Raw genomic sequence first — 15,912 nt, forward strand, 5'->3', positions numbered from 1 at the left:
GATTGAAGTATTATATTCGTATCGTAATTTTGGAACCATAGCAACTGGAATCATCAAGTTTTAACATCGTATGAGAAATTTATGGTCATTTTACTAAGAATCGGGTTACTACATTTTTTTTTTGATTATTAATTACGTAATATCCACTGAATTCGTATTTAAAAATCTGCACTATTTTCAAATATTGAAACCAACATATCTCCTTCATTATAAGGTCAAATAGAGTAATTCAAAAGCCTAACTTGACTAAAATTTTACAAGGATCCATTGGAGGCATCAAAAGCGAGTTTCGGGATCGTTTGGCATGAGAAACAAGGCAGAACAGCTCGTAAAAACATATAATATCAAAGGTTTGTTCATTTGGTCATATTTTGAGTTGGGGAGCTCGGATTTGGGCGATGTTGGACGTGCTTTTCACCACATGTATTGGGGTAAGCATTCTTAACTCGGTTTTGATTATATTTCATAAATTTATTCTTATTTTTGGCATTTGGTGGATGAATTCAAAAGAGAAATTAAGGGTTTTTATCTAAAGTTTCATAGAGTGAATTTTTGAGTTTTGAGCATCGATTCGGAGTCCGATTTGAGTGAAACTAGTATGGTTGGACTCGTAACTGAATGGGTTGTCGGATTTTGTAAGTTTCGTCGGGTTCCGAGGTGCGGGCCCAAATTTGACATTTTGGTTGACTTCGGGATTTTGATTAAAGATTCGACCATTATCAATTGGAGTTGTTTTCTTAGGCATTATTTGATGTATTTGAGTTGCTTTTGGCTAGTTTTGAGCCGTTCGGAGGTTGATGCGCGCGGTATGGAATTTCTAGAGTATTGGTTAGCTTGCTTGGTATTGAATTTAACTTGTTTGAGGTAAGAATCCTATCTAAACTTAGTTGAGACACTAGTTGCCTGAATTATTTGTGATAGCCACGCGCTATGGGTGCGCATATGTGAGGGTTTTGAGCCCATGTGCGAGCACTAGGGTATTTATCCATGTTCGGGGTAGTGCTTAGGTTATGATATGCCTAGAGTTGACTGTTAAGCTTTAAGCTATAACATTTTTCATATTTGTATCATTGTTGTGAACTATTTGAGTCATCTTTGAGGTTACGACGAGGCTAATTCCTTGAATAAAACTTAGTAATTGCTAGTTTTGTGATAAAGTACCGATTTGAGCTACGATAGCACACATTGAACATGCCTACACTTTAGCATGTAATTATACCAGTCCAGAAGCATGAAATCTGATATTTTATCCATCATATACATGTGTTCTTGTATACTTGCTTCTGTGCGATATGATTTGGACTGTTGTGCCTGTGACCACGCCGGGCGGATTGATACTATAACACGTGAGTTATCCGTACAACACGTGAGTTGTCCGTGTGGATCGAGATATTGATACTATAACACGTGAGTTGTCCGTGCGGATTCAGATATTGATATTATAGCACGTGACACGTGAGTTGTCCGTGCGGATCCAGATATTGATAATATAGCATGTGAGTTGCCTGTGCAGCACGTGAGTTATTCGTGCAGCACGTGAGTTGTCCATGCAGATTTAGATATTAGTACTATAACACGTGAGTTGTCTGTGCAGCTCGTGAGTTGTCCGTGCGGTTGATATTGATGTGAGCTCTGGGAGAGCTGGTTACATTTCATGATTTCATACTTTTTTATATCATTAAATTAGTGAATTGAATGGATGAAAATGAGAAACTTTGTAAAAACCTTTCAAAATGTAAAATAAGAATTTGAGGACCGATCCGATGTCGGAAATCTTTCATCTTTACTTGCCAATCCCTTAACTGATTACCTGATTTACTTGTATATCTTCCTTATATGCTGGATTGTTCACTAAGCATAATACTTTAAGACCAAGAATTGTGAGTATCAAAAATGATTTTACCTCAGATTGTCCCTGATTTGATCATACACTACTAGAAAATATATTTACTGGAACGGTTTATGGGGAACGGTTCTGTAACTATTACAGTAAATTATATTTTGGAACGGTTTTAACCGTCCCAATAGAGTCAAAAGGCTTCTGGAACACTTTGTGAAGAATAACCGTTAGTGTAGTAACCATCACCATAAGTAAAGATATGGAGACGGTTTTGATATGCGATACAATAGGGTTGTTTGTGGGAACGATTTTGTGAAATAAAAGGCTATCGGGACGGTTTAATTTTTTCTCCTTACTTTCCCTCCTAGGTATTTATTAAAAAAAAAAAATAGAGGACCCCACTAATATTTTAATAACTCTAAAATATAAAAGTAACCTAGAACACATCGACTTCATCAGCTAGCGACTCCCCCAAAATCTCAAACACCCGTCTCTCTCTGTTCATCAACCTAGAACACACCGACGAACTCTGTCGACCAGCTCCGGTGAAGGACGAGAACTTCCAGTGAAGGACGACCATTACAGGCTAACATACCACAATCTCCGGGTTAAGCTTTCGGTTTTTTACTGTGTTCGATGTTTGCTATCACTGTTCCATTTTCGCTTTCTTCTTCCGTAGTCTGAAAAATTATGTCATTGCTCCTTTTATTTTCTTTCTTTGATAATATTTCTGATAAACCCATTATTTTGCTTTTGTTTTGTTTGTATTATACGATATATTTTGTGATTTTTAGTTTGCGAAATTGGGGGATTTATTTGTTAGATTTTGATTTTGTGTTAGAAACCATGAGATTTCACTTTGTTTGATGTTTGCCATCGATGTTCGATGTTCGCTGTCTTGTTCGTTATTCTGTATTATACATGGGAATGCATGGAGTAAAGTTTGTCGACAAATGCTATTGATGCAATGGCTCGTGGAGTATACTTTGGAGTTTTCCAGTTTTTTCCCAGAAAACTTTCAGCCTTTCTTCTGCCTTTCTGCTGGATCATAGACATGAAGAACATGCTGGACTATTTGCAAGACAGGTTACCAAGAATCTAGGGGCTTCTCTGCAATTAATAGAACATTGACGACAAGATATAGTAATAATGATCTAAAATACATTCACTAGTATGACTAGGGATGTTCAAAATCGATCCATAATCAGGCAAGTGTGTGTAAAAATCTATTAAAAAGTTTTTGCACTTGCGAACCTTTGCCCAGCCTGCCCAGGCCGCTTCTGCGATGGGAGGCTCGCTTTTGCGAGATCGCACCTGCGGTAAAAAATCCGCAGGTGCGATTACAACAGAAGGCAAAATTTCAGATTTTTCTTAAATCCAATTCTTGTTCCGATTTCGATTCAAATCACACTCGGGATACTCGGGACCCCGTACGAATATACCAACAAGTCCCGTAACATAATACAGACTTACTCGGGGTCTAAAATCACGTCAAATAACATCGAAATTGTAATTCACACCCCGATTCGAACTTTGAGTTTTAAACTTTTCAATTTGCAAATCTCGTGCCAAAAATATTAAATGAATCCGGAATGACTTCAAATTTGGCACACAAGTCCTAAATGACATAATAAAGCTATTCAATTTTTCAGAATCGGATTCCGGCTACGATATCAAAAAGTCAACCCCATGGTCAAACTTGGAAGTCTTTAGCCTTTAAATTGCTAGTTCCGTTAAATGGTCATAACTTGAACTAGGGACCTCTAAATTAAATTCTAGGCATACGCCCAACTCCCAAATCACGATACGGAGCTACCGGAACTGTCAAAACACTAATCCGGGTCTGTTTGCTAAATATGTTGACCAAAGTCAACTTAGTTGAGTTTTAAAGCTCTAATTCATATTTTAATCCATTTTTCACATAAAAACATTCCGAAAAATTGTACGGACTGCGCACGCAAGTCGAGGAATGATAAATGGTACTTTTTGAGGTTTTAAAATACGAAATTACTTATTAAATTTAAAGATGACATTTTGGGTCATCACATTCTCCACCTCTAAAACAAGCGTTCGTCCTCGAACGGAGTTAGAAAAAAGTACCTGAGCTGGAGAAAAGGTATGGATATTTACTCTTCATGTCCGACTCGGACTCCCAGGTAGATGCTTCTACCGGCTGACCTCTCCATTGCACTCGAACTGACGGATAACTCTTAGACCTCAACTGTCGTACCTGCCGGGCTAGAATAGCCACCGGCTCCTCCTCGTAAGTCAAATCTTTGTCCAATTGGACTGAGATAAAATCTAACACATAGGACGGATCACCATAATATTTTTGGAGTATAGACACATAGAACACCGGATGAACCGCTGATAAACTAGGTGGTAATGCAAGCCTGTAGGCTACTTCATCCACCCTTTTAAGAATTTCAAAGGGTCCTATATACCTAGGGCTCAACTTTCCATTCTTTCTGAACCTCATTACACCTTTCATAGGTGAAACTCGGAGCAATATTCTTTCTCCAACCATAAATGCAATATCATGAACTTTTTAGTCTGCATAACTCTTTTGCCTAGACTGAGCTGTGCGAAGTCGATCTTAAATAATCTTGACCTTATCCAAGGCATCTTGCACCAAATCGGTACCCAATAACCGAGACTCTCCCGGTTCAAACCAGCCAACTGGCGAACGGTATTGCCTTCCGTATAATTCCTCATATGGAGCCATCTGAATGCTCGACTGGTAGCTATTATTATTAGCAAAATCCGCAAGTGGTAAGAAATGATCCCAAGAACATCCAAAGTCTATAACACAAGCGTGGAGCATATCTTCCAATATCTGAATAGTGCGCTCTGACTGTCCATCTGTCTGTGGATGAAATGTTATACTCAACTCTACCCGCGTGCCTAACTCATACTGTACAACCCTCCAGAAATGTGAGGTAAACTGCGTACCTTGATCTGAAATAATAGACACGGGCACACCGTGAAGGCGGACAATCTCACGAATGTAAATATCAGCTAACCTTTCTGAAGAATAGGTAACTGCCACTGGAATGAAATGTGCTGACATGGTCAACCTGTCCACAATGACCCAAACTGCGTTAAATTTTCTCTGAGTCCATGGGAGCCCAACAACAAAATCCATAGTGATACGCTCCCACTTCCACTCAGGAATTTCTAACTTCTGAAGCAAACCACCAGGTCTCTGATGCTCGTACTTAACTTGCTGACAATTCAGACACCGAGCTACATATGCAACTATATCCTTTTTCATTTTTCTCCACCAATAATGTTGCCGCAAATCTTGATACATTTTGGCGGTACCTGGATGAATAGAATACCTGGAACTGTGTGCTTCTTTAAGAATTAATTCACGAAGCCCATCCATATTAGGCACACAAATACGACCCTGCATTCGCAGAACCCCATCTTCCCCCACAACAACCTGTTTGGCATCACCGTGCCACACCGTGTCCTTAAGGATAAGTAAATGAGGATCATTATACTGCCTCTCTCTGATGCGCTCATATAAAGAAGACCGAGCGACTGTGCAAGCTAGAACCCGACTGGGTTCTGAAACATCTAACCTCACGAACTGATAGCCAAAGTCTGAACATCTGCAGCTAATGGCCTCTCACCAACCGGAATATACGCAAGACTGCCCATACTCACAGCCTTTCTACTCAAAGCATCGGCCACCACATTGGCCTTTCCGGGGTGATACAAAATGGTGATATCATAGTCTTTCAACAACTCCAACCATCTTCTCTGACTTAAATTAAGATCCTTTTGGTTGGACAGATATTGAAGGCTACGATGATCAGTAAATACCTCACACGAGACACCATAGAGGTAATGCCTCCAAATCTTCAGCGCATGAACAATGGCTGCCAATTCTAAGTCATGAACAGGATAATTCTTCTCGTGAACCTTCAACTATCGCGACGCATATGCGATTACTTTGCCATCTTGCATTAATACTGCACCAAGCCCAATGTGAGATGCATCACAATATACCGTATACGAGCCTGAACCTGTGGGTAATACCAACACTGGCACCGTAGTCAAAGCGGTCTTGAGCTTCTGAAAGCTTAACTCACACTCGTCTGACCATATGAATGGGACACTTTTCTGGGTCAATTCGATCAACGGACTTGCTATAAATAAAAACCCTTCCACAAACCGACGATAATAACCTGCTAAACCCAGGAAACTCCGGATCTTTGTAACTAAAGTAGGTCTAGGCCAACTCTGAACATCCTCAATTTTCTTAAGATCCACCTCTATACCTTCTGCCGATACAACATGCCCCCAAAAGGCAACTGAGTCTAATCACAAAAAATTCAATATACTCAATACGAATCATATGAATCAATTCCATATGAATTTACTAATTTTACAGATAAAAATCTAAAATTCATTAAAATATTCGACAGTGGGACCCACATCTGAAATCCCGAAAAAACTCACAAAATTCGAACGCCCGTTCTGCTACGAGTTCAACCATATAAAAATTATCCAATTACGATGTCAAATGGACCTTCAAATCTAAATTTTTCGCTTTTGGAAGATTTTAGAAAAATCTGATTTTTCTTTCATAAATTCACGGATTCATGATATAAACGAGTATGAGATCATGAAATATAATCAATATAGGATAAGGAACACTTACCCCAATGTTTCCCGTGAAATTCGCCCAAACATTCGCCTTAACCAAGCTCAAAATGACCAAAATGAGTAAAAATATCGGACTCTTCGATATATACACTGCCCAGGCATTTCCGCACCTGCGGTTCCTGGACTCGCACATGCGAGCTCGCATCTGCGAGAAAATCTCGCATTTGCAAAATGGGGCTGCCAGGCGAGGCCTCGCACCTGCGAAAGAAAAATGCGCACCTACGCTGCCTTGCGCTTCTGCGATTGCCAAGTCCGCTTCTGCGGACGCGCGGGTGCGTGCAAGTTTCCGCACTTACGAACCTTTGCCCAGCCTGCCCAGGTTGCTTCAGTGATAGAAGGCTCGCTTTTTCGAGATCGCACCTGCGGTAAAAAATTCGCAGGTGCGATTACAACAGAAGGCAAAATTTCAAATTTTTCTTAAATCCAATTCTTATTCCGATTTCGATTCAAATCACACTCGGGGTACTCGGGACCCCGTATGAATATACCAACAAGTCCCGTAACATAATACGGACTTACTCGGGGTCTAAAATCACGTCAAATAACATCGAAATTGCAATTCACACCCCGATTCGAACTTTGAGTTTTAAACTTTTCAATTTGCAAATCTCGTGCCAAAAATATTAAATGAATCCGGAATGACTTCAAATTTGGCACACAAGTCCTAAATGACATAACAAACCTATTCAATTTTCCAGAATCGGATTCCGGCTACGATATCAAAAAGTCAACCTCGTGGTCAAACTTGGAAGTCTTTAGCCTTTAAATTGCTAGTTCCTTTAAATGGTCATAACTTGAGCTAGGGACCTCCAAATTAAATTTTGGGCATACGCCCAAGTCCCAAATCACGATACGGAGCTATCGGAACTGTCAAAATACTAATCCGGGTCTGTTTGCTAAAAATATTGACCAAAGTCAACTTAGTTGAGTTTTAAAGTTCTAATTCACATTTTAATCCATTTTTCACATAAAAACATTCCGAAAAATTGTACGGACTGCGCACGCAAGTCGAGGAATGATAAATGGTACTTTTCGAGGTCTTAAAATACGAAATTACTTATTAAATTTAAAGATGACATTTTGGGTCATCACATTCTCCACCTCAAAAACAAGCGTTCGTACTCGAACGGAGTTAGAAAAAAGTACCTGAGCTGGAGAAAAGGTGTGGATATTTACTCTTCATGTCCGACTCGCACTCCCAGGTAGATGCTTCTACCGGCTGACCTCTCCATTGCACTCGAACTGATGGATAACTCTTAGACCTCAATTGTCGTACCTGCCGGGCTAGAATAGCCACCGGCTCCTCCTCGTAAGTCAAATCTTTGTCCAATTGGACTGAGCTGAAATCTAACACATGGGACGGATCACCATGATATTTTCGGAGCATAGACACATAGAACACCGGATGAACCGCTGATAAACTAGGTGGTAATGCAAGCCTGTAGGCTACTTCACCTACCCTTTTAAGAATTTCAAAGGGTCCTATATACCTAGGGCTCAACTTTCCCTTCTTTCTGAACCTCATTACACCTTTCATAGGTGAAACTCGGAGCAATATTCTTTCTCCAACCATAAATGCAATATCATGAAATTTACGGTCTGCATAACGCCTTTGCCTAGACTGAGCTGTGTGAAGTCGATCCTAAATAATCTTGACCTTATCCAAGGCATCTTGCACCAAATCGGTACCCAATAACCGAGCCTCTCCCGGTTTAAACCAGCCAACTGGCGAACGGTATTGCCTTCCGTATAATGCCTCATATGGAGCCATCTGAATGCTCGACTGGTATCTATTATTATTAGCAAAATCCGCAATTGGCAAGAAATGATCCCAAGAACATCCAAAGTCTATAACACAAGCGCGGAGCATATCTTCCAATATCTGAATAGTGCGCTCTGACTGTCCATCTGTCTGTGGATGAAATGTTATACTCAACTCTACCCGCGTGCCTAACTCACACTGTACAACCCTCCAGAAATGTGAGGTAAACTGCGTACCTTGATCTGAAATAATAGACACGGGCACACCGTGAAGGCGGACAATCTCACGAATGTAAATTTCAGCTAACCTTTCTGAAGAATAGGTAACTGCCACTGGAATGAAATGTGCTGACTTGGTCAACCTGTCCACAATGACCCAAACTGCGTCAAATTTTCTCTGAGTCCGTGGGAGCCCAACAACAAAATCCATAGTGATACGCTCCCACTTCCACTCAGGAATTTCTAACTTCTGAAGCAAACCACCAGGTCTCTGATGCTCGTACTTAACTTGCTGACAATTCAGACACCGAGCTACATATGCAACTATATCATTTTTCATTTTCCTCCACCAATAATGTTACCGCAAATCTTGATACATTTTGGCGGTACCTGGATGAATAGAATACCTGGAACTGTGTGCTTCTTCAAGAATTAATTCACGAAGCCCATCCACATTAGGCACACAAATACGACCCTGCATTCGCAGAACCCCATCTTCCCCCACAACAACCTGTTTGGCATCACCGTGCCACACCGTGTCCTTAAGGACAAGTAAATGAGGATCATTATACTGCCTCTCTCTGGTGCGCTCATATAAAGAAGACCGAACGACTGTGCAAGCTAGAACCCGACTGGGTTCTGAAACATCTAACCTCACGAACTGATTAGCCAATGTCTGAACATCTGCAGCTAATGGCCTCTCACCAACCGGAATATACGCAAGACTGCCCATACTCACAGCCTTTCTACTCAAAGCATCGGCCACCACATTGGCCTTTCCGGGGTGATACAAAATGGTGATATCATAGTCTTTCAACAACTCCAACCATCTTCTCTGACTTAAATTAAGATCCTTTTGGTTGGACAGATATTGAAGGCTACGATGATCAGTAAATACCTCACACGAGACACCATAGAGGTAATGCCTCCAAATCTTCAGCGCATGAACAATGGCTGCCAATTCTAAGTCATGAACAGGATAATTCTTCTCGTGAACCTTTAACTATCGCGACGCATATGCGATTACTTTGCCATCTTGCATTAATACTGCACCAAGCCTAATGTGAGATGCATCACAATATACCGTATACGATCCTGAACCTGTGGGTAATACCAACACTGGCGCCGTAGTCAAAGCGGTCTTGAGCTTCTGAAAGCTTAACTCACACTCGTCTGACCATCTGAATGGGACACTTTTCTGGGTCAATTCGGTCAATGGACTTGCTATAAATAAAAATCCTTCCACAAACCGACGATAATAACCTGCTAAACCTAGAAAACTCCGGATCTCTGTAACTAAAGTAGGTCTAGGCTAACTCTGAACAACCTCAATCTTCTTAGGATCCACCTTTATACCTTCTGCCGATAAAACATGCCCCAAAAAGGCAACTGAGTCTAACCAAAACTCACATTTTGATAACTTGGCATATAACTGATTATTCTTCAAGGTGTGAAGCACACTTCGAAGGTGATGCTCATGTTCCTCTCGACTGCTGGAGTAAATCAAGATATCATCAATGAATACAATCGCAAAAGAATCCAAATAAGGCTTGAACACCCAACTCATCAGATCCATAAATGCTGCTGGGGCATTTGTCAATCCAAATGACATCACTAGGAATTCGTAATGCCCATACCGAGTTCGAAAAGCTATTTTAGGGACATCAGATGCGCTAATCTTCAACTGATGGTAGCCTGACCTCAAATCGATCTTCAAAAATACCTTGGCACCCTAGAGCTGATCAAATAAGTCATCAATTGTTGGCAGCAGATATTTGTTTTTGATAGTGGCCTTGTTCAATTGCCGATAGTCTATACACATCCGTATAAAGCTATCTTTCTTCTTTACAAATAATACTGGTGCACCCCAGGGCGAGACACTAGGTCTAATGAATCCCTGATCAAGCAAGTCTTATAACTACTCTTTCAATTCTTTCAACTCTGGCGGGGCCATACGGTATGGTGGAATAGAAATGTGCTGAGTGCCCGGAGCCAAATCAATACAGAAGTCAATATCTCTGTCGGGTGGCATCCCCAGCAAATCTGCAGGAAATACTTCTGGAAATTCACGAACAACTGGTACCGAGTCCATAGAAGGGACATCCGCACTGGGATCGCGAATATAAGCCAAATAGGCTAGACACCCTTTCTCTACTATACGCCTAGCTTTCATATAAGAAATAACCCTGCTGGCAGAATGACCAGGAGTTCCTTTCCACTCTAACCGAGGTAACCCCGACATAGTTAGGGTCATTGTCTTGGCATCAAAATCTACCATATCAAGAAGTAGAAGATCCACACTAGTCTCAAGATTACCAATAGTAATCACACATGAATGATAGACATGATCTACTACAACAGAGTCTCCCACCGGTGTAGATACAAAAACAGAAGCACTTAGAGAATCACAAGGCACAACCAAATATGAAGAAAAATAGAAGGACACATAGGAATACGTAGATCCTGGATCAAATAGAACTGAAGCATCTCTATGGTAAACTGGAATAATACCTGTGATCACAGCATCAGATGACTCGGCCTCAGGCCTAGCTGGAAAAGCATAAAATCGGGGCTGGGCCCCACCACTCTGAACTGCGTCCCTAGGACGGCCTCTAACTGATTGGCCTCCACCTCTAACGGTCTGACCTCCACCTCTAATGGCCTGACCTCCCCCTCTAACTGCCTGACCCCAACCAAAATTACCCCTGCCTCCAAACGAGGCACCACTGAAACCACCGAACTGACGAGGCCTCTTATCGGACCTCTGCCCTCTCTCTTGTGCAAGAACCATCCCGATCCTCCTTGCGACATTATCAGCCGCCTGAAAAGAAATCTCACTTCCGGTCTCCTTGGCCATATGAAGTCTGATAGGGCAAGTGAGTCCCTCAATAAACCTCTTCACTCTCTCTCCCTCCATAGGTAGTAAAAGGAGAGCATGACGGCCCAAATCCACAAAACGGGACTCATACTGAGTAACAATCATACTGCTCTGCTGTAGACGCTCAAATTGCTTGCGGAATTCCTCTCTTAGTGTGATAGGGAGGAACTTCTCCAGAAATAGCTGAAAGAACTGCTCCCAGGTAAGTGCAGGCGATCCGACTGGTCGGGTCAATGTATAATCTCTCCACCACCTCTTGGCGGAACCCGTCATCTGAAATACAGCAAAATCAACCCCATTGGTCTCAACTTACCCATGTTCCGCAGCACCTCGTGGCAGCTCAGAAGGTGTACCACTGAAGTGAACTGGAAAGAGCTTAGTAAACTTATCCAGTCTCAATAAGTCCTCAAAAGACATGGCGGGCCTATCACCGGTCTGTGCCGCAACAACTGGCTGAACTACCCCAACTGGCGGGGCTGCTGGAGCCTGATTCTGGGGAGCCATCTGCTCCCGAACGGGAGTAGTGGGAGTTTGTGCTCCTCCCCCAGCATGTGAGATGACTGGTGCCACTAGAAATGTACCATTCTAGGCCACGCCCTCCATAAGACTTACCAAACGGACTAGAGCATCCTGAAGTACTGGAGTGGCTATGAATCCTTCCGGGACCTGAACTGGTCGAACTGGTAAATTTTTAACTGGAATCTCCTCCTGAAGGTCCACCTGGGGTTCTTCAACAGGTGCAGCTGCTCGAGCTCTGGACTGAGCTCTACCTCGGCCTCTGCCTCGGCCTCTAGCACGACCTCGGCCTCGACCTCTACCCCTAGCTATAGTTTCCACTGGGGGTTCTGGTCCCTATCAATCGGTAGAGATATTACGTGTTCTTACCATATGCGAGAGAATAAGAGTAGAATGGTTCAATCATCGATGATAGAATAAAATCGCACGACAGAATAAGAAAGAAGTGATATTGTTCCTAAACTTCATAGCCTCTGAGAGATAAGTACAGACGTCTCCGTACCGATCCTTCAGATTCTACTAAGCTTGCTCGTGACTCGTGAGACCTATGTAACCTAGGGCTCTGATACCAACTGTCACGACCCAAAATTCCCACCTTCGGACCGTGATGGCACCTAACATTTCACTTGCTAGGCAAGCCAATGTTAGAATAATATTATCTATTTTTAAAATAATTTTTAAATTTATTAATAATCAAAGAACAAATGCGGAAGTAAAGTCTGAAATGTAGAGAATAATCCATAAAAACAACGGTGTCTAAATACCATCCCAGAATTGGCATCACAAGTGCACGAGCTTCTAGAATAATACAAATAAAGGTCTAAATAAAAATAAGTTGTCTGTAAATAAACACACAACTAAAGTAAAATAGACTAGGACTTCATAACTGCGGACGCCATGCAGTTATACTTCAAGTCTCCTCCGAGTAGCTTAAATCCGAGCAAGTCTATGGCACGCCGATGGGACCAACTCCGAAATCTGCACAGAAAGTGCAGAGTGTAGTATCAGTACAACCGACCCCATGTACTGGTAAGTGCTGAGCCTAACCTCGACGAAGTAGTGACGAGGCTAAGGCGGGTCACTTACATTACCTGTACGCAATATTAGTAACAACAACAATAATAGAAATAAATCAGGTAACTCATTTATAATAATTGAAGCCAACTCAGCAGTCATAACCAATTATCATTTCCATCAATTCTGTTGCAGCGTGCAACCCGCTCTCACAATATATTCACATTCAATTCTGTTGCAGCGTGCAACCCGCTCTCACAACATATTCACATTCAGTTATGTTGCGGCGTGAAACCCGCTTCTCCAATATATTCATTTTAATCAAGTCTGTCTGTTGCGGCGTGTAACCCGATCCACCAATAAATATATGTATGTCGACTTTTAAATAAGTCTGTTGCGGCGTGCAACCCGATCCTCCAATATGAACTTTTAATAAGTCTGTTGCGGCGTGCAACCCGATCCTCCAATATGGACTTTTAATAAGTCTGTTGCGACGTGCAACCCGATCCTCCAATATGGACTTTTAATAAGTCTGTTGCGGCGTGCAACCCGATCCTCCAGTATATTTATTATAATTAATTCTGTTACGGCGTGCAACCCGCTCCTCCGACATATTCATTTACCAATTTTTATAGAAAAAATTTCCCTAATAAATGGAATAATTAATATAAAATTATAAGACAACAAACATACAATAATTATGATTTAATTATCAAACAAACAATGACAAATAGCAAATTATTATGGAAATCAGGGAGAAAATAGGTAGTTTAATATTTAAAATGCTAAATCTCAAATAACAATTAAGACACATGATTTAAATAGCATGTAACAATTAATGCAGGAATTCAAAAATTAATATTTGACAAAGAATAAGAGAGAAACAATTATTATAATAATTAATTCATGATTTAAAACAACTTATGATTTTTCAAGTAAGCAGGCAAATAATTAATTTGACGACCTATATACACTCGTCACCTCGCCTATACGTCGTTCACATGCAATTCACATAACAAATAATTTGAGGGTTCTATTTCCTCAAGTCAAGGTTAACCACGACACTTACCTCGCTTTGCAAATTTCAATCAATTACTCAACCATAGCTTTTCCTTTTAAATTTGTCTCCGAAAGCTTCAAATCTATTCACAAACAATTCAATATACCCAATTCGAATCATAGGAATTAATTCCATATGAATTTACTAAGTTTCCGGATAAAAATCCGAAATTCATTAAAATATTCGACAGTGGGACCCACGTCTCAAATCCTGAAAAAACTCACGATATCCAAACGCCCGTTCCGCTACGAGTTTAACCATACAAAAATTATCCAATTCCGATGTCAAATGGACCTTCAAATCTAAATTTTTCCTTTTTGGAAGATTTTTGAAAAATCTGATTTTCTTCCATAAATTCACGGATTCATGATATAAACGAGTATGATAATCAATATAGGATAAGGAATACTTATCCCAATGTTTCTCGTGAAAATCGCCCAAACATTCGCCTTAACCGAGCGCAAAATGACCAAAATGAGTAAAACTGTCGAACTCTTCGATATATACACTGCCCAGGCATTTTCGCACCTGTGGTGCCTGGACTCGCACATGCAAGATCGCATCTGCGAGAAAATCTCGCATCTGCGAAATGGGGCTGCCAGGCGAGACCTCGCACATGCGGAGGAAAAATGCGCACCGCACTGCCTTCTGCTTCTGTGATTGCCAAGTCCGCTTCTGCGGACGCGCGGGTGCGTGCAAGTTTCCGCACCTGCGAACCTTTGTCCAGCCTGCCCAAGCTTCTTCTGCGATGGAAGGCTCGCTTTTGCGAGATCGCACCTGCGGTCAAAAATCCGCAGGTGCGATTACAAGAGAAGGAAAAATTTCAGATATTGCTTAAGTCCAATTCTTGTTTCGATTTCGATTCGAATCACACTCGAGGTACTCGGAACCCCATATGAATATACCAACAAGTCCCGTAACATAATACAGACTTACTCAGGGTCTAAAATCACGTCAAATAATATCAAAATTGTAATTCACACCCCGATTCGAACTTTGAGTTTTTAACTTTTCAATTTGCAAATCTTGTGCCAAAACATATTAAATAAATCCGGAATGATTTCAAATTTGGCACATAAGTACTAAATGACATAACAGAGCTATTCAATTTTCCAGAATCGGATTCCGGCTCCGATATCAAAAATTCAACCTCGTGGTCAAACTTGGAAGTCTTTAGCCTTTAAATTGCTAGTTCCGTTAAATGGTCATAACTTGAGCTAGGGACCTCTAAATTAAATTTCGGGCATACTCCCAAGTCCCAAATCACGATACAGAGCTACCGGAACTGTCAAAATACTGATCTAGGTCTGTTTGCTAAAAATGTTGACCAAAGTCAACTCAGTTGAGTTTTAAAGCTCTAATTCACATTTTAATCCATTTTTCACATAAAAACTTTCCGAAAAATTGTACGGACTGCGCACGCAAGTCGAGGAATAATAAATGGTGCTTTTCGAGGTCTTAGAATATAGAATTACTTATTAAATTTAAAGATGACATTTTGGGTCATCACAAGTTCCCATCTTTATTTTGTGGCCTGTATTGGACAAGAATTAGTGCAATCGAGGCACATTCTATCTTAAGCCAAAACGTTACTGATCCCAATACCTTTGTACTTTGTCATGATCGATTGGGACATCCTGGATCAATTATGATGAGACGAATTATAGAAAACTCAAATGAGATTCCATTAAAGAATTTAAAGATTCTTTTAAATAATGAATTTTCTTGCACTTCTTGTTATCAAGGCAAGTTGATTATTAGACCATCACCAACAAAGGTTGGGATTGAGTCCCCAACATTTTTGGAACGTATACAAGGGGATATTTGTGGACCTATTCACCCACCTAGTGGGTCGTTTAGATATTTTATGGTCTTAATAGATGCATCTTCTAGATGGTCTCATGTATGCCTATTGTCATCTCGCAACCTGACATTTGCAAAATTAAT

Source organism: Nicotiana tabacum, chromosome 24, assembly GCF_000715075.1.
Source record: "Nicotiana tabacum cultivar K326 chromosome 24, ASM71507v2, whole genome shotgun sequence".
NCBI lineage: Eukaryota > Viridiplantae > Streptophyta > Magnoliopsida > Solanales > Solanaceae > Nicotiana > Nicotiana tabacum.